We start from the raw sequence: 20,194 nt of genomic DNA, 5'->3' as shown, positions 1-20,194 counted from the left end.
CATTCTCTGGAATCAGGCTTTACATGCACACTCCAAATGAAAGTTGGGCATTTGCCAGTGAATTCAACTGTCAGGGTCCAGGAACCCTTCTGTGAAAGGTGGTTTGCTATAAAAGAAAGAGCACTGGACTAGAGTTCTGGGTCCTAATTCTGACCCTGCCACTTATTAATATTGTGCTTCTTGACTCTTTATTTAAACCAAATGAGCTTTTGTTTCCTTATCTGTAAAATGAGAATAATAATAACTGCCCTGCCCATCTCTCAGAGTTGTTGTGAGGAACAAAGAAAATACTGCATGTAAAAGTGCTTTTAAACAAGTGCTAAGTAAATGTCGTTTGGTTTTTTTTAAGATTTTATTTATTTATTCATGAGAGAGACAGAGAGAAAGAGATGCAGAGACACAGGCAGAGGGAGAAGCAGGCTCCATGCAGGGAGCCCGACATGGGACTCCATCCCGGGATTCCAGGATCACGCCCTGGGCTGAAGGCGGTGCTAAACCGCTGAGCCACCCGGGCTGCCCAAATGTCAAGGTTTTTAAATATATATATTTATTTGAGAGAGAGAGAAAAAGAGAGAAAGCACAAGCATGGGGAGGGACAGAGGGAGAAGCAAGCTCTCCGCAGAACAGGGAGCCCCATGCAGGGCTGGATCCCAGTACCCTGGGATCTGAGCTGAAGACATACACTTAACTGATTGAGCCATCCAGGCTCCCCTCGAGGTGTAGGTTTTTTTTTTTAATTTTGGAAAAATATACATATAAATTTTACCATTTTAACAGCTTTAGGTGCCCGGTTCAGTGGCATTAAGTACATTCACACTGTTGTGCAATCATCACCATGGTCCGTTTCCAGAACTTTTTCATCCTCCCCAACTGAAACACTATCATTAAGCATTAAGTCCCTATTCCTGCCTCTCCCCAGCCCTTGGCAACCACCATTCTAACTTTCTGCCTCTACAAATGTGACTACTCTAAGTACCTATAAGTGGATGGTACAATATTTGTCCTGTCTGTGACTGGCTTATTTCACTTTGCATAACATTTTTAAGGTTTGTCCACATTATTACATACATCAAAATTTCCTTCCTATTTAAGACTGAATAATATTCTGTGGATACACAAGCCATATTTCGTTGTCTGTTCATTATTGGACAGTTGAGTTGTTTACCCACCTTGGCTATTATGAATAATGCTGCTATGAACATCAGTGTACAAGTATCTGTTTGAGTCCCTACTTTTCTTTTCTTTTAAAGATGTTCTTTATTTGACAGAGAGAAAGAGAGAGAGAGAGCACAAGCCGGCTGAGAGGGAGAAGCAGGCTCCCTGCTGAGCAAGGAGCCCAGTGGGGGCTTGATCCCAGGACTCTGGGATCATGACCTGAATGGAAGGCAGACACTTAACTGACTGAGCCACCCAGGCGCCCTGAGTCCCTACTTTCAATTCTTTTGGGTACATACCACGTAGTGGAATTCCGGGATCATATGCTAATTCCATGTTTAATTTTTTGAGGAACTTCCATACTGTTTTCTACAAAGACTGCACTATTTTACATTCCTGCCCACAGTACATAAGAGTTCCAATTTCTCCCACATCCTCACCAACACTTGTTTTATATATATATGTCATAGATATATAAAAGATATATATATATGTTCATATATATGCATGCCATCCTAATGATTATGAAGTAGAATCTCACCATGGTTTTGATTTGTACTTCCCTAATAATTCATGATGTTGAACATCTTTTCATGAACTATTGGCCATTTATTTATCTTCTTTGGAGAAATATCTATTCAAGTCCTTTGCCCATTTTTTAATGGGGTTGTTTGGTTTTGTTGCTGTTGTTGATTTGTAAGTGTTCTTTATATATTCTGGATGTAAATCCCTTGTCAGATGTATGGTTTGCAAATATTTTCGCCCACTTCACAGATTGCCAAATATTTTTATTTTCATTTATGTACCAGATCCTATAAAAATATGCTCAGTCCTTCACCCCCGAACTTTAGGAACACTCTCCCAAACAGAGTTTCTCAATGTAGACATGATACCAAAGTTTAAAGACCAGATGAGGGGATCCCTGGGTGGTGCAGCGGTTTGGCGCCTGCCTTTAGCCCAGGGTGCCAACCTGGAGACCCAGGATCGAATCCCACGTCGGGCTCCTGGTGCATGGAGCCTGCTTCTCCCTCTGCCTGTGCCTCTGCCTCTCTCTCTCTGTGTGACTATCATAAATAAATAACTAACTAAATAAAAAAGACCAGATGAGAAATTTTCATTGGCAAAATATTTCTTCTGATTTAAGTAGTAAGAAAAAAGACTTCAAGCTTCCCTGACTCATAACCTATCTCAGTAAGATATTTAATGTAGTAACAAGTTGGAAAGTGTTTTTCTCTACCTGCTTACACAATAATTAGGTAGATTAATAGATTTAACAACAAAAAGCTAAAGTTATATATGCCTGAGGGGAGAAAATAGAGACACTTTTAAAAAAATAATATTTCCTGTTTATGCCTTGCCATTTACCATCCACAAAGGAAAAATGAACAAGCCATACCCTAGCAGAGAATAATCACCCTCTTCACAGATAAACTGTTAAATTGCATAGGTGGAATAACATTAAAAAAAAAAAATACTGAGTACCTGCCAGTCTTTCATTCAGTCATTTATTTTATGAACTTGATGTTTGGGTCTGTGTTAGATACCAGAGCACAGAAATGAATATACACAGTTCCTGCCTTCAAGAAGCTCTCACTCAGCGGAGGCAGGGATGGCCAAGTAAACAGATAATTACAATACAATATGGTGAATTCCAGAGAGTGTTGAGCAGCGTTTTCATTGTGGAGAATTCACAGCTGACTTCTGTGAGGAGTATCTCAGAAGTATCAGTCTATTGCTAACATGCAGGGACTTATGATATCCATTATGAATATAAAACCTTATGAAATGTTAATTATTGTTATTACATTCTTGGTATTCTTTCAATACTAATAGGGAGGGTGTATGAACCACAGAGCATTTTGTGTCTAAAACTTTTTAAAATTTGTTTTTATCATCAAAATAATGCATTCTCATTCTAGGGAGTGGAAGCATACTCTGGTTACACCAGAGTTAACCATCGTTAACAGTTCACTATGTTCTAGTTCATCTAAAATAGCATCCTAAATTCGAAGGTGCTAAAAAGTGGAGAGAAAAAATGGATTTTAGTAAGTACTTTAAGTCTTGGGTCTGTATGAGCAGAAGGCAGAGGCACCAAGGCAGTCCTGAGCAAACTGTACGGGAGAATTTGTAAGAAATCTGGCTTGCATGATTAAAAGAGGATTATATTCATTTTCATACTAATGTTTTATACTTCCAGGTGCTGCATTTTACTCTAAGAATGTATAGTGTATTCCCCAAATCCCTGGCTCTTGGAAGATGCTCCCAAAGTTTATGTTTCCAGAGTTGTACTTAGGACCTTATGAATAGGTTAAGGAATATGATCTTCACCATTCAGAAGATTTATTCTGTATTACTCAAGTGAACCTTTGCCTGGAAGGAGATAAATCTCGTTTCTGAAACATTGGTCAATAAATATATATTGGTCCCACATGGACAGATATGAAGGAGCATATGACTTTTTTTTTTCATTCCTTGTCCCATATTTATTCTCTTTTCTAAAATCCGAAGGGTTTTAAGGAATGAAAAATGTTGAGATACAACCTGCCCAACTGTCAGGTCTCTTTGTTTTAGAAATGTTAAGGAGACAGCGCGGTTTAGCATAGTACGAGAGGAAAACTTGTATATGAAGACCTAGGCTCTACTCTTAGCTCTACCATAATTAGATGTGTAATTTTAGATAAACCACTTAACCTCTCTAGACCTCTGTTTCTCATCTCTAATTGCTCTATCTAGTTCATAGGTTATTGTGAAGATCAAAAGAAATCGTAAATGTGGAAGCACTTCAAAAAATGTAGTACATGCATATTATAAGGTATCATTAATACATACATTTATCATTGGTCTGCAGTGCCACTCTGAGACTCAAGCAAGAGGAGCCCTTGCCCTGAGCCCTGTACTTCACAAACACAAACACATTCAACTCTATTAAATATCTATCAGCATGTTCCTTGTATGGCCTCAACTCTGACAATAGAAACAATATTCTTGGGAGTGATTTAATGATTATATACAGTACTCTCTGGATTTGACCCAAAATGGGATCATCTTGATCAAATACATATGAAATTTGACCACACAGACATTCTGGTTAAAAACGGAGGTGCCATTTAAATGCTCTTAGAGAAGTAAGATTTAATTTAGAAAAGATGGTGAACTGCACTAGGAAAGTTAGTAAAACAATAGAAGATTCTCAAATAAATAAGGAATTGTGGTCTATGGTCTTATTTTGTGCTAACAACAGTTATTTGGTTTGGACTGTTGCTTGCCATTAATGATGTTAGAAGAAACTTATATGAGACACAGACAGACCTAAGCTTGCCTATTTCACTTTTTAAAATAATTTAGAATATTTTTTTAAATTTTTAGAGAAAATAATTTTTCTAAATAGAAATACACTAAATGTGACAAGTACAACAAAAAATGATATTCCAATAAAATAACAGAAAATTAGAAGAAGGAAATAAAAATGTTTGCATAATTATTAAGTTTATTAAGTCATTTGTATACAACTATATATCTATATATTATATATCTGTATCTAGAGAGATAGATGTTATTTTCTATCATATTTATATGTCATATATAAATATTCTATTATATTATGGGTAGAGATATGGTCCCCTATGAAGAGAGAATTGAACAAATTGACCCATATATTTTTCATTTTGTTTTTCTTTATATCTCAGCATGGTAAAGGTTGAAAGAAGATTTAACACTATCTGGCTATAGGTATTGCTAATAGGCTGGTGGAAAAAAGTATAGGTGATAGAGTTTTTACGATAAAATTAAAATTTTGTAGTATTTTCTGTGATAATAATCATTACTGCAACCCCATTAAAATGTTTGAACATGATATGTAAAATTTGTGGTTTATTTCCCAATATAAATATATTTATTTAGAAATTTTATTGACAAAAAAAATTTTATTGACAATTCTATTTTTTTATTGACAATTCTAGTTGCTACTGCCTTAGAACAAAATTTCTCTAAGTTTATCAAAGCAAATTTTTAAAACATCTAATATTAAGGAATAACTTTCTTAATATGAAAATAGTATTAAGGTTAATTTTTGAAGAAGTCCTTTTTCGTCTAGAGACGCATATTGATACATTCATGTATAAAACGATAGGATATCTATCTTCAAAATAATTGAATATAGAGAGTTGGGGTATGGAGGAAGCAAGACTGACGAAGAGTGAATAATTATCAAGGCTGGATGACAGGTACGGTGGAGTTCTTTATACTCTATATTTACATTTATAAATGTTTACTTGTAAATGTTTTTAAATTTCCATAATAAAAAGTTAGCTAAAAGCTAAAAAGTACATTGATTTAGGAAAAATTTTGCTAATTGGTGTCAACAGAATTCAAATTATGTGGATTATAACATTATAATTAGGGGTTTCCTGAAAAAAAGTATAAAATAAATATGTGGTAATTTATGACTTATGATGTACATCTTTACCTTATTACTCATCCAAACATCATAAGCCTATCAACATAACACCCAAATGTATAATAAAAATTAATTCCAGTCATTTTTGCTGTTTAGCTTTCAGTCATATAAAAACCATTGCTTTATACATTAACATTTTTGTCATAATAAGGATATATTTTTCAAGGAAGGAGAATAAAACACATTTATTTAAGGGTTTTTTTACCTTGATTTACAACTTAATGCTTTGGACCTATTGTACGTAGCCCTCTACCTGCATTCATGTCCTGGGTACTGCAAATATTAGGAGAAGCATACTCTCAGAATTTCCAATTTATTCTTTATTTTAACAACTAAGATGGTTTGACTGGGAATAGCTAGAAAATGCTCTTTTTCAATTTATAATTATCTTCCTCTATGTATTTTAGGAAAATATTGTGTATTTTTGCTGGACATCATTAATAGACTTCTGATCTCTCTGTTCCACCCAAGGCAGGAACCATGTATGTTCATGGTTATGTTGACAGTGTGCCCCCTCCACAGACCAGTGACCTGTACAATCATTGTCCTCTTTAGCAAGAATAGATGAGATCAAGTTACATTTGTTTGGGGGAAGACCTGAGGGGTAGTTTGAGATAACTAGTCACCCACATGGAAAAGTTCTGGAGAGTTCTGTTCACAACCCTAGCCTCTTATTCAACACAAATGGTTTTAGGAAGATTTGTGCAGGGGGATCCCTGGGTGGTGCAGTGGTTTGGTGCCTGCCTTTGGCCCAGGGCGCGATCCTGGAGACCTGGGATCGAATCCCACATCGGGCTCCCTGCATGGAGCCTGCTTCTCCCTCTGCCTGTGTCTCTGCCCCTCTCTCTCTCTCTCTGTGACCATCATAAATAAATAAAAATTTAAAAAAAAAAAAAAAAAAAAAGGAAGATTTGTGCAGGGATCCCTGGGTGGCGCAGTGGTTTGGCGCCTGCCTTTGGCCCAGGGCCCGATCCTGGAGACATGGGATCGAGTCCCACGTTGGGCTCCCAGAGCCTGCTTCTGCCTCTGCCTGTGTCTCTGCCTCTCTCTCTCTCTCTCTCTCTCTGTGTGACTATCATAAATAAATAAAAAAAAATTTTTTTAAAAAAGGAAGATTTGTGCAGAGAAAAGTGTAAGATCCCTATCTTTTATATGATAGAGACATTTAGATTCGTATTTTCTTAGCTTCTAATACCCAAACGAGGCAATGTAAAGGGGTGGGGGGCTAAGATATTTATGATGACCGACTCTAAACTATTCGTATATTCCTACTCAAAGCCCTTTTTCTGCTTGAATTAGCCGTGTGACAGCTCCAATCTCACATACTGCAATATCTGACTAAAAAATAAAAAACTTCTCTCTAGCGAAGTATGTTCATACCACAGATCTCCAATTCTAAGATACTTTTGGGGACACCTGAGTGGCTCAGAGGTTGAATGTCTGTCTTTGGCTCAGGGCATGGTCCCAGGATCTGGGATGGAGTCCAGGATCTGGGATGGGGCTCCCTATGAGGAGCCTGCTTCCCCCTCTGCCTATGTCTCTGTCTCTCATGAATAAATAAATAAAATCTTTTTTAAAAAGACACTTTTGATTGTGGGATTAACCAGAAATGTAGTAAGCACTTTTTTTTTTTTAGGAGATAAAAGAAAAAGACTATAAAATTAATTCTAATATTATAAACGCCAAAATATGTGTGTTTGGGGGGAATGGGAGAGTATATCTTAGAATTTCGAAAACACTAAAATATGATTTTTTGAAGTGTACTTGAGGGTTTTTTTTTTAAAGATTTTATTCATTTATTCATGAGAGACATAGAAAGAGGCAGAGACAAAGGTAGAGGGAGAGGCAGGCTCCTCACAGGGAGCCCAATATGGGACTCGATCCTGGGACTGGGATCGTGCCCTGAGCCAAAGGCAGACACTCATCAGCTGAGCCACCCAGGCGTCCCTAAAGTATACTTTAGAATAAGAAAGTTATTATAACTCTTCTGAGAGGCCTTGGAGAGTGACAGGAGTCAGATAAAGGTGTACATGTGGGTCATTATGTAGGAACAGGATGGTGGCCCTCTGCTCTGGCTAGAAAGGCACAAGAGCATGAGGACATGGCAGGAAGGACACCAAGAGTAGGGAGAAGGGGACTTGAAGGCAGTGATGGGTCATGCAGGAATAGTGTGTAAAGACACATTACATTAGGAAACTTGCCTGGGTCTGGCTTTGCCTCTAAATAAGCCTAAATAACCAGAAACCAAGAAGAAGTTGTCAGGGCCAGATCTCAGTTCTGTAACAGATCTCAGTTCTGTAACTTATTCCCTTAGGTTCTTATGAAAACCTAACCACCAGGCAAAGCACAAGACATTTCAGCAAGCCTGCTTGATAAACGGCTGAGTATTCAACCTCCTGGAACGTTAAAAATTATATTTAATCTCATTTTAGTGTAATGTTAAAATACTTTTAATTCTGCATGCTAAGAAACATAAAATGTTTTGAGACTAAATACCAGAGGGTATAGTCATTAGGTGTTACTGTGTTTACCCAATAATTGGCTCCTTTCCTATAATGGATGAATCTCTATTTCAAAATGGAAAAATAAATTAAACAGTAAACAAATTCCTTACATAAAGGTCATATGAGCTCTTTGTAACCAGAATGAGGTATTTCAGTAAGTTTACTGAGTACCTGGTATTTTGTTCAGGTGGCTTGCCTCACTCCGTAAATGCCAATAACTAGTGTTTATAAGTCTGAACTATTATAATGGTCACTTTCATGTAATAATCGCATCCTTATTCTCTGGGGAAAAAAAAACAACATAAAAATTGTGAACACTATGTGACTAGAAAAAATAAATATCTTTTAACACTTTGGGAAAGGGAACAGCGTTTGAAGATCGAGACTAGAAAAGGAAAAAGAGGTATTCTGGACTTTCTTGAAAATTTTGATTCTGCCTTCATAACTTTCAAAGTCTAAGTGGGTACAAACTGTACAAAACATCTCTGTGGCTCCATATTCCTCATTCTCAACTCCTATCTAGGTAGGGAGAACACTTTGGTTTTTATGTGTCACCGAAGGCACTGCCTCTTTGATTCATTGAACTACCCTTACTATGTGCCAGCCACTGTGCTGGACATCGTGGAACTCAAGATGACTAAGATAAAGTCCTTACTCTTCAGAAGCTTTAATGTGGTACGGGGAGAGTGGTCAGGGGTCGGGACCAGACAGATAAACAGGTCATTAAGCTACTACTATGTGTTGATACATACTGTGTATTGATTACAGGCAGTGAGTACCAATCAGGGTTACCTTAATCAGCCAGTGGCGTGTGTCTTGGGGTGGGCGGTGGGGCAGCAGTGGTGCACTGGAAGGCCTTCCTGGGAAGAAAAGACACAGTTTAAAGTCTTAACCAGTGAGTAGAAATTAGCCAGATGAAATGCAGCAAAGGAATGCGGGAGAGCCTTCTTGGCAGAAGGGACAGAAATAAAATTGGCAGAAATCAGTGAGTCATTAGATGGGGGCTGGATCAAAAAGAGAGGAATCTTACAGAGGGGCAGATAGTGGCTGCAAAGGCACAGGCAGAGCAGTAAAAATTGGGTTTTAATTAGATTTTTCTTCTCGCAACTCTGCTTTGGGGAATACCGCTCTTGTCCCGACCTATGTCATGGGCTTCTAACCTGGCACCAGTAAAGAGTAGCCCGGTAACTAATCTCACCCTCTGGGTTGGGCACTTGGGCAAGTTACCATCTAGCTTCCTCCTTGCTCTCCATCTCTGACATTTGTTCCTGATAGACATCTTTATTCAATGCATTTTGCTGCTTGTTTGGCTGGTGTTCCAGATTCCTAATGGCCGTTACATTAAACTTACCTTTATACTTATTGATCTTCCTTTGCTAGAAAGAATACACTTACTCAAAATAAGATCTTACTGTTTTTTTTTTTTAATGATTTCCAAAGAAATAGCCAAGAGCCAAGGGCTAAGAGCCAAGAAAGCCAATAATAATGATAATAGCTACAAAATGTACTTTTGTTGGTAGTCTCTTTAGTGTCTTAAGCTCTGCTTTCTCTCTTCCACAGTCTCTTGATTGTCATTTGAGGAATCTGCCTCTCCCCATGCAGCCCAGGTGCTTCCAGGGAAGCTGACCCACTGCCTGGTTAGTTGAAACCAACCATCACATTCCATCTTCCCATGCACGACTTTTGGTTCCAGGGCAGGCATGTGATTCAAGCAAGTGAATATCAGGATACTTGCGGGGCTGCTGGGACTAATTCATTTGCTCTAGATGTGGATGAGGGAACATGTACTTTTTGGAGCTGTTGTAGGTAACCATCTTGTGTTCATGAGAGTTGCTGATTTTAGGATAAAGCTGGTGATGCAGAAGGCAGAATGGAAAGATAGAAACAACCCTCAGTGACTAAAGACTTAAACAATCTTTAGTGACATAAATGAATCCAAAAAAGTCTACCCTATCTCTGGACTTTTCAATTTCATGAATATTCCCTTGGTTAAACCAGTTGTGCTTTTTTGGTACTTGCAACATAAAATATTCTATGCCATACAGTTATTATTTGTTGAGACCCTACTATGTGCTAGGCATTGCAATGTGTGTTCCACAGGCTAATTTTTACAACCATATTTTTCTTTTCTTTTTTTTTACAACTGTGGCAAAATACATATAAAATTTCCCATTTTAACCTTCTTTATGTGTACAATTCAGTGACACAATGTAATACAACCATTACCACTATCTACTTCCAATCATAATCATATTTTGAGGTGGGTGTTAATATCCTCATTTTTCCACAAAGGAAATTGATCCTCAAAAAGGTGCATTACCCAAATCAGACCACATTTAGTGGTATATTCAGGATGTAAACCAAAGCTGTGTGACTGCAAACCTAGTTTTTTTTCTATTTCATTACAGTGCCAGATTAAATTATCAAGCAAGGAAACAGGAAGTCTTGGTCAAATTATCAGCCCAGGGTCCAGATTAGAATCTTGGGAGGTGCACATCCAACAAACAGGATACATGGTAAGGTGATCAGAATCCAAATCATTAAAGGTTGGACACTAGAGGTAGAAATCAAGGGAATAAGGAAAACTATTTAGGTTCAAGAAGTAAGGTTTGAAAGGGATCTCATGAGTGGACACTTCAAAAATAATCTGGTTTGTATTTGCTCACCCAACCCTGGTTTGTAGGTGAAAAATTCTTGTCCTGCCCACTTATTTCTCAAAGGACTTTTGACCTGAAGACTAATAACAAACTATATTCTAAAACAAAAAATACCTTCAATTCTATGCATTCATTAAAATAAGTCACATAATAAAGTTGATCTATATCAAAAGGGAGACATCCTGTGGTGGGGCCTGGTTCTTTAAATGAGGTTTGTAATGACTGGAGAGCTCTATTACCTTCTTGTTAGGACAAGATGGATTCCAAGTAGAGTTTCCCTTAAAAAAAAAAAAAAAAAATTACAAGCTTCTTTGCTAAAAGCTATCCACCTTTGATGAGTATCTCTTAATTGTTTACTTTTTAACTAAGGGTTTTTAACTAGGGTTATTAGAACTCAAGGGTGTTTAATCTGTTGATTCTGTTTATTTTCAAAAGTCTGACTCCTTTCATTTGTGATCCTAGGTAAGTAGTAGCTTGGAGGGTTTAACTTATACAAAAAGATCAGTTCCTTAATTTTCAATTTCCGTAAGTATAAATTTTTGCAGTGTCAGAGGCTCTCTTGAAGTGGGGGAAGGGAAGTTATGAGAATGGATTGGGTAACTCTCCATTGTTTTCACACCCCAAAACCTGGACCTGCACGCCAAGGCCTCTTCTCCAGTTGTGTAGTGAACAAAAATACTAACATTTTCTCAATAATTATTTCATATAAATTTAAGTGCTGACTTCAATGATTCACTGCATACTGAAAAGAAATATGACAGAGGCAGGAGTTTCATAAAGCCAAGGTCATTTGATACGGTTGATGCATGTATGAGGCTTATCACCCTTCTCCCTCTAAAGCAGCATTTAGGGAGTGAATGTCCATCATATGGGTAGGCAGACTGGCAATACAGGGTTTTGGAAAATAAAACAGAAAACTTATTTTTTTCTTTAAAAGAAACAGTTTGTGTGTGCTTTTAATGGACTTTATTTCTTTAGAGCAGTTTTAGGTTCACAGGAAAATTGAGCAGAAAGTAGGATATTTCTCATATATCCCCTGCCATACACATGCATAACCTGCCCCACCAGAGTGGTGAGACATTTGTTACAATTGCTGAACCTATAATGATATAATCACCCAAAGTCCACAGTTTACATTAGGGTTCACTCTTGGTGTTATACATTCTATGGGTTTAGACAAATTGATAATGATATAGTATCACACAGAGTAGTTTTATTGTCCAAAAATGCTCCTCTGTGCTCTGCCTATCAAATCCTCCCTTCTCCTTAACCCCTGGCAACCATTGATCAGTAGTCTCCACAGTTTTGCCATTTCCTGAATGCCATATAGCTGGACTCATACAGTACATAGATTTTCCAGATTGGCTTTTTTCACTTAGTAATATGCATGTAAGTTTCCTTTATGTCTTTTCATGGGTTGATAGCTCATTTCTCTTTAGTGCTGAATAATATTCCATTATGTAGATGTTCATTCATCCATTCACCTACTGAAAGACATCTTGGTTGCTTCCAAGTTTTGGCAATTATGAATTAACCTGCTATAAACATCTGTGTGCAAATTTTGGTGTAGACATAGGTTTTCAATTCCTTTGGGTAAATACCAATGAGTGTGATTACTGCATCCTGTAGTAAGAGTAAGTTTCGTTTTGTAAGAAATCACCAAATTGTTTTCTGAAGTTACTGCACCATTTTGCACTCCCACCAGCAATATACAAGAGTTCTTGTTGCTCCTCACATCACCAGCATTTGGTGTGGTCAGCTTCTTGGATTTTGGCTGTTCTAATAGGTGTGGAGTCAGTCTCCTTATCTTCACAATTTTTACCCTCATCCTCTCCACCCCCACCACTCCTTGTAATAACCTGTCTTTTCAAAAGGACTCATGGAATCTGAGGGCTGTGTAGTAGGTGGTACAAACAAAGCAACATTAGATAAATGATAGATAGGCTGAGAAAGGACTGGCTCGAGTCATATGGGAGCCCTGGGGAAAGGAATCATCTGGCACCCTTTCAAACCAATATTCTTTAAATAGCTGAGGGCAGAGAGAAATTCATTTTCTATTAATATAAAATGTATAGCTCTTTATAGTTAAAATAAAGAATTTATTACGTGTTGAATCTAACAATATTTCCACTTATTTGGAATTGTCTTTCAGTTCACATTTTTCATTCGTTTATAACTTGAACAGCAATAGTTACTCATCAAGCATCAAGGTAAATTACAACTACAGGATCTTGCTCAACATATATTTTTTAAAATATTTTTATATATATTTTTAATATACTTTTTTTGTTTTTTTCTAGCTTATATGTCACAAAAACAGTTCTAACTTTTCTGAAGTTCTTGTTCTTTTTTTCATTTTTCTTTTGGGAATTTCTGAGCTAGGCAACATCTTGTAAGACAAATTCATGGCTTTAAGATGTAGAAAATAACCATCTGTCCCACAAAACAGTGTTAAAAATTGGGAAATTGGGGGTAGAATTCCAAATTCAATTGCTATCCCTACCTCTTCTGCTGATCAACTTACCTAAGGGAACATGCAGACTTGGGTCTATGCCCCAATGAGCTTTTTATTAGTAAGCAGGCGAATGCCCAAACTCAAAGCTTGGATCAAGGCCAATAGAGACAGGGAGGTCTAAGTGAGGTCTCTTGCCTTTCCAACCCCAAATCTATATCCTGTGACCCCCTCACGTATGCCAGAAGAAAGAAGAGTAGGAGTGAGGATAAGAACAAGACTTATAGAGAGGAGGTTATGAATAGCTGAGCACTAGTCCACCTTCCTGACCAGGTACCAGGATGAGCCTTGAGCCTTCTGCACCTTTGAAATGCAGGAACCCACCCAAATCTCTCACAAAGTCCCACAAATGTAGAAGCAACTGTGACTTTTGTAGCCAGCAGCATTTTGCAAACAAAATGATGTTCCTAAGACCCAGTGAACTGATGGCAGCAGACTGAGTTTTGGGGGGTAGGTGTGTGTGTGTGTGGGGGGGGCAGCATATGCAAGGGAAGCCAAGGACAAAGAACAATGTCTTGGTTTCCGCCTCGCAGGGATGCCTTCTAGAACAGGTTAGTTTTCCAACTGCTACATGTAAATTTAAATTCAGTTGCGAGAAACTTCCAAACAAGACATTAACTATGACACAGGATCCTTTTATAAGGACATAGATGACTTCCTATACATCTTCCTCCTTCTGCTCAAAAAAAATCTAACTTTTTCTATGGACTCCCCTTTCCCCCCAACCAATTGACCACAACTGACCGATGTGGTCTGATTGGTCTAAGAGTCATCCTCACCCTTGCCAGGCATTCATTCAAGGGACAGAGAGGGCATCCAGGTGGCTCCAGCGGTTTAGTGCTGCCTTCACCCCCGGGGCCTGATCCTGGAGACCCGGCCCTGTAGGGCTCCCTGCATGGAGCCTGCCCCTCCCTCCGCCTGTGTCTGTGCCTCTCTGTGTGTGACTTCCATGAATAAATAAACAAAATCTTAAAAAAAAAAAAAAGAAAAGAAGGGACAGAGAGCCCAATTAGGTACAAAGAGATACCTAGGTTTTCAGTGGCAGCACCTCTGATGTCTAGATCACGCGCAAATCTTCTTTCTCTTGGTATCCTTCAAGTGTTTTGAGCTCTTCTATTTCTTCTATTTCCTTTAGGAGTCTGGTGTTTCTAGCCTGAAAGGCCAACATCAAATGGAGCCAGGTCTCTAACAAGTGAGTTTACTTCTCCACATGTGAACACAGCACCCCACATTTTGAATAGGTAATCCTGTAGTCCAATGCTTGTAGCCTTGCAGCTGATCTTCCCTGCATTTGTCCACTCCAGGCCCAAGACTTCTTAAACTTGATGACACAGCTGCTGCCCTGTTTCCTACTCTAGAAGTCCTTAGATCTATTGACCTTGCTGGCAAGATCCTGAAATGTATCTTAGCTGGATTATTACTCTCCACAGATTCCTGAATCTGAAGCTTCTATTGATGCTTCCAAAAGTGATAATCTCAGGATTGCAGAGGGGTCTAATACATCCTCTGACATGTGCTCCTCTCCAAAACCCCACTTCCTCCAGCTTTCAGATTCTTCAGTCCTTGAGTAACTTATACTACTTCGTGTATTAATTTCTGCCTTTTCTTTCTCTGCTCCTGTTCCATGTCTTTTTATCCTCCCTATTCCTTTCAAGGAGGCCCAAGTAAGTTTTAAAATTTTAACCTGTTACTTAAACACAGCCAATTCTTCCACTAACACAGATGAACCTCCAAGTGCTGTCTTTTCTTTTTCTTTATAGGCCTATGCATTCGTTTCCTCACCAATCCTTAGACTTTCACTTGAGAGGTTCCCATAGTGAAAAAAATGCCAGAGCATTCTGCATCTGCCATAAGATGCTCAGTTCAAATACTGCCTGAGCGGAGAAATCCCGCAGGGAGGTCTCCCACCAACTCATGCCTGATCTTCACCTGCTGTTGGTCTGCCCAACTCTTCCCTTTGGTGTTATCTTGCATGTAACTTGTAAAAATATTTCTAGTAATATTCATTTTCTAGGCACGTTTCCTAGTGCCTAGACAACAAGTACCTTACTCACTTCCCTACATATAATGTTTGCGTAGTTTTTTTTTTCTCAAGATTTTATTTCTTGTTAAATAAATGGGGGGTAACAGGATAGAGGGAGAGGGAGGGAATCTCAAGCAGACTTCCTCCTCAGTGTGGAGCCCAATGAGGGGCTTGATCTCACAACCCCAAAATCACGACCTGAGCAGAAACCAAGAGTCAGATGCTTAACTGACTGTGCTACCCAGGCATCCCATCTCTGTGTAGTTTTGAAAGTCATCAAGTAAGGCCTGAAATAATACCAGCACCAATGGCAATAGCAACAGTGGCTGATAGTTTACTGAGCCCTGCACTATGCACCAAGCACCATTCTCAGCATACTATAGGTACTGATTTAGTTAGTCCTCACAACAATCCCATGAAATAAGGACTATTTCACCCCCATTTTAGAGATGCAGAAAACTAAGCCACAAAGAGGGTAAATTAATTTACCCAAATCCAGACGGCCAGTAAGTGGCAGGGCTCCCTGTTTGTCCTCCTCTCTGACATCTGCCCACATGTTGGTCACCTACCAGTTCTTCCATAATACACTTCTATCATTTGGCTTCATCTTCTCTCAATGCTTGGAAATTCGGTTCTGCTTTGAAAAAGCAACAATAAAGATTTACAACTGTCTATCACAGCCCACCCTAAATCTTGCACATTATTAATTTTTTAAGAGTGCTATGTCTCTATTATTCCACAGGGGAGGGTATTAAAGTTCAAATCTGTAACTCTTTAAAGATAACCTCTATTATAAGTATCATTGGATGGCATGCTTACCAGGTTTTCCCACATATACATTAAATTTAAATCCTTAGTTCCAAGTTAATTTTCACTGCCTAACTGATAAAAAATTATCTGAGCATGTGCTAAAGAATGAATTTCTGCAGCTTAGTGAGATAAGTCATTCATACTCTAACAAGGATATTTTAAACAGCTGGTTATTCCTTCAGGAAAACCATATTCAGATCAAACTAATTTCCTAAATGACATAAAAGGAGTGAGCAGCTCTGAGGTGTCTTATGTAACTGAGTGCTGATGGCTTGGGACTAGATGATGGAATGACAGAGGAAAGGGAGGCTGAAAAAAAAAAAGAAAGAGAGGCTGAATCTTTGACATGGTAAAAATTTCCATTAAAAAAAAAAATCACAGTAAATATCACCTGCCAGGTATTAAAATGATTACAGGGCTTATTTTTTTCCATACTCCTATTGTGATAGTTTTTTTTAACAAATAATTTTAAGTACATAACCTGTTAAGCACCAGTAATTAGTTGAGAAAAACAAACACAAATGTTCTTGAAGAGAGAGCAAACCCTGAGGGAATTTAGTCCTCTGAAATTATGCTAAGTGTATACTGCACTCGTTCTGGGAGACTCCCATCCCAAATAAAAAAGCCCCTTTATGTTTTTCTCCTGTTTTTTGTCACACATAATTTCTATAATAGCTAATTGACAGGATTATTTACTAACACAGGTGGATGTGGCAATGGATAACACTGTCTGGAATATTTGTGGAGTTTTTAATGGAAGAATTGAGCCTATAAGTACCTGTGAATGGAATGGGCACTGTACTGGCAGATGGTAACTTTGCCACTAAGTAGTTAGGGGATTTGGTTTTGTCACCTTACTTCTTTGAACTTTAGTTTCCCAGTCTGTCAAATACAGGAATGAGAATTAAATGATCTCCAAGGCCTATTCCTACAACTCCCAAGCTCCACAATTTTAAGATGGCTTTGAACATTTTCACACAAAGAAGATTCTAATGTTTAATCCGGCAATATAGACTAAAAATATGTGGGAACGGCTGATATGGGGCTAGGATAATATTTTTTGTTATCTCCCGATAGATGTTCCATTACCGTTAAACTAGTTTCTCTCTTGCACTCCATCAGCCATCACGGCTCCAAGAAAGGGAGCAGAGCAGATGCCATCACAAGAATGAAGAGGATATGGCACATTAAGGAAAGCTCCTGACATTACAAGTAGGAAAATTCGTCTCCCGTAGCCCTGAGGGATGATGGAAAGGAGAGGAGTACAAGGAAGAGATAATCAGACCCAGTGTGCTTACCTTCCACCCGTTCTTAGGGTAGAAGCTACAATTGGAGGTATATAGGTGAAGGTATATAGTTCATATAGATTTGGGGAAATCCAAGGAAACCTGGGGATAGTGGTTTGCTTCCCTGAGCATTCCTGTGAAAGGCTGAATCCTATAGAAACTCCGCTGAGAGTTTGAAGGCATGTCCAATATGATGTAGGGAGAATAATGCGATGTTGGCAGAGGGAAATGGCTCAATAGAGAAGCCCAAAGCAAGGCTCCTGGCCTACATGTGGTCTTCAGGGACTCTAGAAGTTCCCGTATATATCAGGGAGAAAAGCGAGTGGCACTGTGAGAATCAACAGACCTGCAGAGACCTAGGGTCAGTCAGTACCCAGGTGCAGTAAATACGACTCATGTATGTACTCCAGTAAAGGAAACTGCATGGTATCTCAGAAAAATCCAGTAATGAACAATTTCGCCTCTGAGGCTCTCAGTCCTGCTTTCAGACCATGGCATCCACTCCATAGCAGTGGATAACACCAGGAGGGGCAAGCGTGGCTTCCCTGATGCCATGTCAGCCTTCCCATTCTTCAGGGCTGCTACCAACCCATTAGTCACTGTGTAAATTAGAAAAAGACACTTCCTCTCTCAAGACACTTTACTTTCACCTATCAGAAAATCGTCATAATATGCTGGTTTTGTTAGAACAAGGCATCTTACTGCCACAGGCCAGAGAGCTGTCCTAATAAACTCAAATATCTAGGATGCCAAAGATATGAAATCTATTCACCTTATACAGCAACCCTCAACCCCCATATATATCTTGGAATGAGAGGGAGGTGGGGAAATAAAATCTCAAAGACTCAACATTTATGTTAAGAGAGAGATAATGTGGAGACTCGAGAAGGTTAAACCTTATAAAAAATAAACAAGCTACATTTTCTTTGTACATATGACTTAGTGTAAGTAAATCTTCGCCTCTGCCGTGCCAAATTACAAATGCTTTATGCCTAAGAGTTTGCCTTTTCTTTTTAGTTTTGGTACTTCCCATAGCACCTTACATAGGAATGCAGATGGAACAGAAGGAACCGTGCTTGTTGAATAAAAAAATAAATTCTTGGAAAAATCAGAATTATGGATCCACTTCTATGTATAATAGCAAGTAATTTTCTTCCACCCACTCCATTATTTACTTGAGCCAAAACTAAAATTTTACCCATTGGCACCTGGCTAACAACCATGAAAATCCGGAGTTCTTCAGTTGTTTTTTAACAGCCCCCTTCCTCAAATATTTTTGGATACTTAAGGAAACTTAGAGATCTAAGTTTCAACATTTTTAGGACCAGAGAGAGATCATCTCAAAATTACAGAATGTTTTTTAAAAATTGAAAACAGGATTATGTAATCCAAAATAAACTCATATTAAAAGGTGAGGAACCCTCATTCTCTATAAAGGTAATTTGCCTAGAGTCACAGAATCAAACCAGGGACTCAAACACCCAGCACAGTGCGGGATCCTCTCTCCTTGCCCTTCCCCCCTCACCCCCCCCCCAAGTACACACCTGTCCGCCTCTCAGCCTTACTTTATCATACTTTGTAACCTCTTTAATTACCCATCTCAAGCCTAGACAGCAATCGATCAAACTCAAATAAGAGAGAAGTCACCCAAAGGTCTGAAGACTGGAGAATCAGGTAAACTGTTTTGCCACCTACATAAAATGAAAAAACAAAAGGGAGAGCCGGAGCCAAGTGAGAAAGGGTACTTTTTCCGTCTTCACGACAAAAGCTAGGGAATAAAAAAAAACAAAAAAACAAAACCAAAAACAACAACAACAACAAAAAAACGCGTTTTCCTTGGGGACAGATTATGGTGAGGGGACCAGATACGGAAGATAATTCCTCTTGGGGGGGGGGGGTGTTTCTCTTCCTTTGAGTTTGTAGGATCTATAAATAAATAAATAAATAAATAAATAAATAAATAAATAAATTTAAAAACATTTAAAATCACATAAACAATCCTAACCTCAGCGCATTTATAATCCCTCCCTTTCCTCACAAATTATTTTCCTGATCGTTATTACATAGACCACGTTCCCAAGAAATAAGCCGACCCGAGGTCTAAGTGCCTGTTTACCGAAACCTCTCCAAGACTCGGGCGACTCTTGTCAGACTGCGATCAGGAAAGTAACTCCCAACTCGGGTTTCCAGCTGAAAGCCCGGGGAACCGGAGCTCCGGGGCTTGCAGATACCCTCAGCTGGGCTAAAGGGCAACGGACTCTCTAGCGCTCCCTACAGCTCACGCCGTGAACCTACCCACTGCCGAAAACGCCGAGTTACCCAGGATCGGCTCCCTGGCTCCACTTTTTTTTTTTTTTCCTCTCTCTCTCTCTCTCTCTCTCTCTCTCTTCTGCTTAAAAAATCGGGTGAAGGTGGCGGTGGGGCGGAGGGGGGAGAACCGAAAAGGCGAACCGAAGGATTAATCACTTCTCCCCATTACATCAGCAGCCCCCGCCCTTCCCTCCGAGCACCTCCTCTCCGAGAACCGTCGCTACGCACTAGCGCTCTCGGCGCCCACCCCCCGCTCTATTATATGCCCTGATACCTCCCCATTATCACCCGCCCCACCACACTCCCTCTTCCCTCCTTCCCCCTCCTCGGCGAGGGAGGGAGGAAACCCGAGAGAGGAAACAGGGCGTTGAAGGAAGGGCCTGCGCCATAAGAGCGGGGGCCCCATTGGCCGGTGGCTGTACGGGCGCCCCCCATTGGCTGCCTGGCTGGAATCCCCGCCTCCCCGCGGCCCCGCCCCCTC

General features: G+C 39.2%; 1 long non-coding RNA gene across 8 annotated transcripts in view; it reads right to left on the bottom strand.

Annotated features, from left to right (window-relative positions):
* LOC140600205 (uncharacterized) overlaps window positions 1-20,194 on the bottom strand; it is a 75,746-nt gene that overhangs the window by 54,855 nt on the left and 697 nt on the right. For 4 of the 8 annotated variants that reach the window (XR_012003419.1, XR_012003420.1, XR_012003413.1 and 1 more), the window contains exons 1-6: window positions 19,699-19,945; window positions 18,999-19,094; window positions 17,207-17,354; window positions 15,797-15,941; window positions 14,312-14,437; window positions 8,908-8,975 (exon numbers count right to left, since the gene is read on the bottom strand). This is a non-coding gene — a long non-coding RNA (uncharacterized lncRNA). Of the gene's footprint in view, window positions 1-8,907; window positions 8,976-11,011; window positions 11,051-14,311; window positions 15,506-15,796; window positions 15,942-17,206; window positions 17,355-18,998; window positions 19,095-19,698; window positions 19,946-20,194 lie in introns of those variants that run through there. The other 4 variants (XR_012003418.1, XR_012003415.1, XR_012003414.1 and 1 more) reach the window with 4 other exon arrangements.

Source organism: Canis lupus, chromosome 11 (assembly GCF_048164855.1).
Source record: "Canis lupus baileyi chromosome 11, mCanLup2.hap1, whole genome shotgun sequence".
Taxonomy (NCBI): domain Eukaryota; kingdom Metazoa; phylum Chordata; class Mammalia; order Carnivora; family Canidae; genus Canis; species Canis lupus.
The sequence above is the reverse complement of the archived record's forward strand: the minus strand, read 5'-3'. Positions and strand labels throughout refer to the sequence as shown.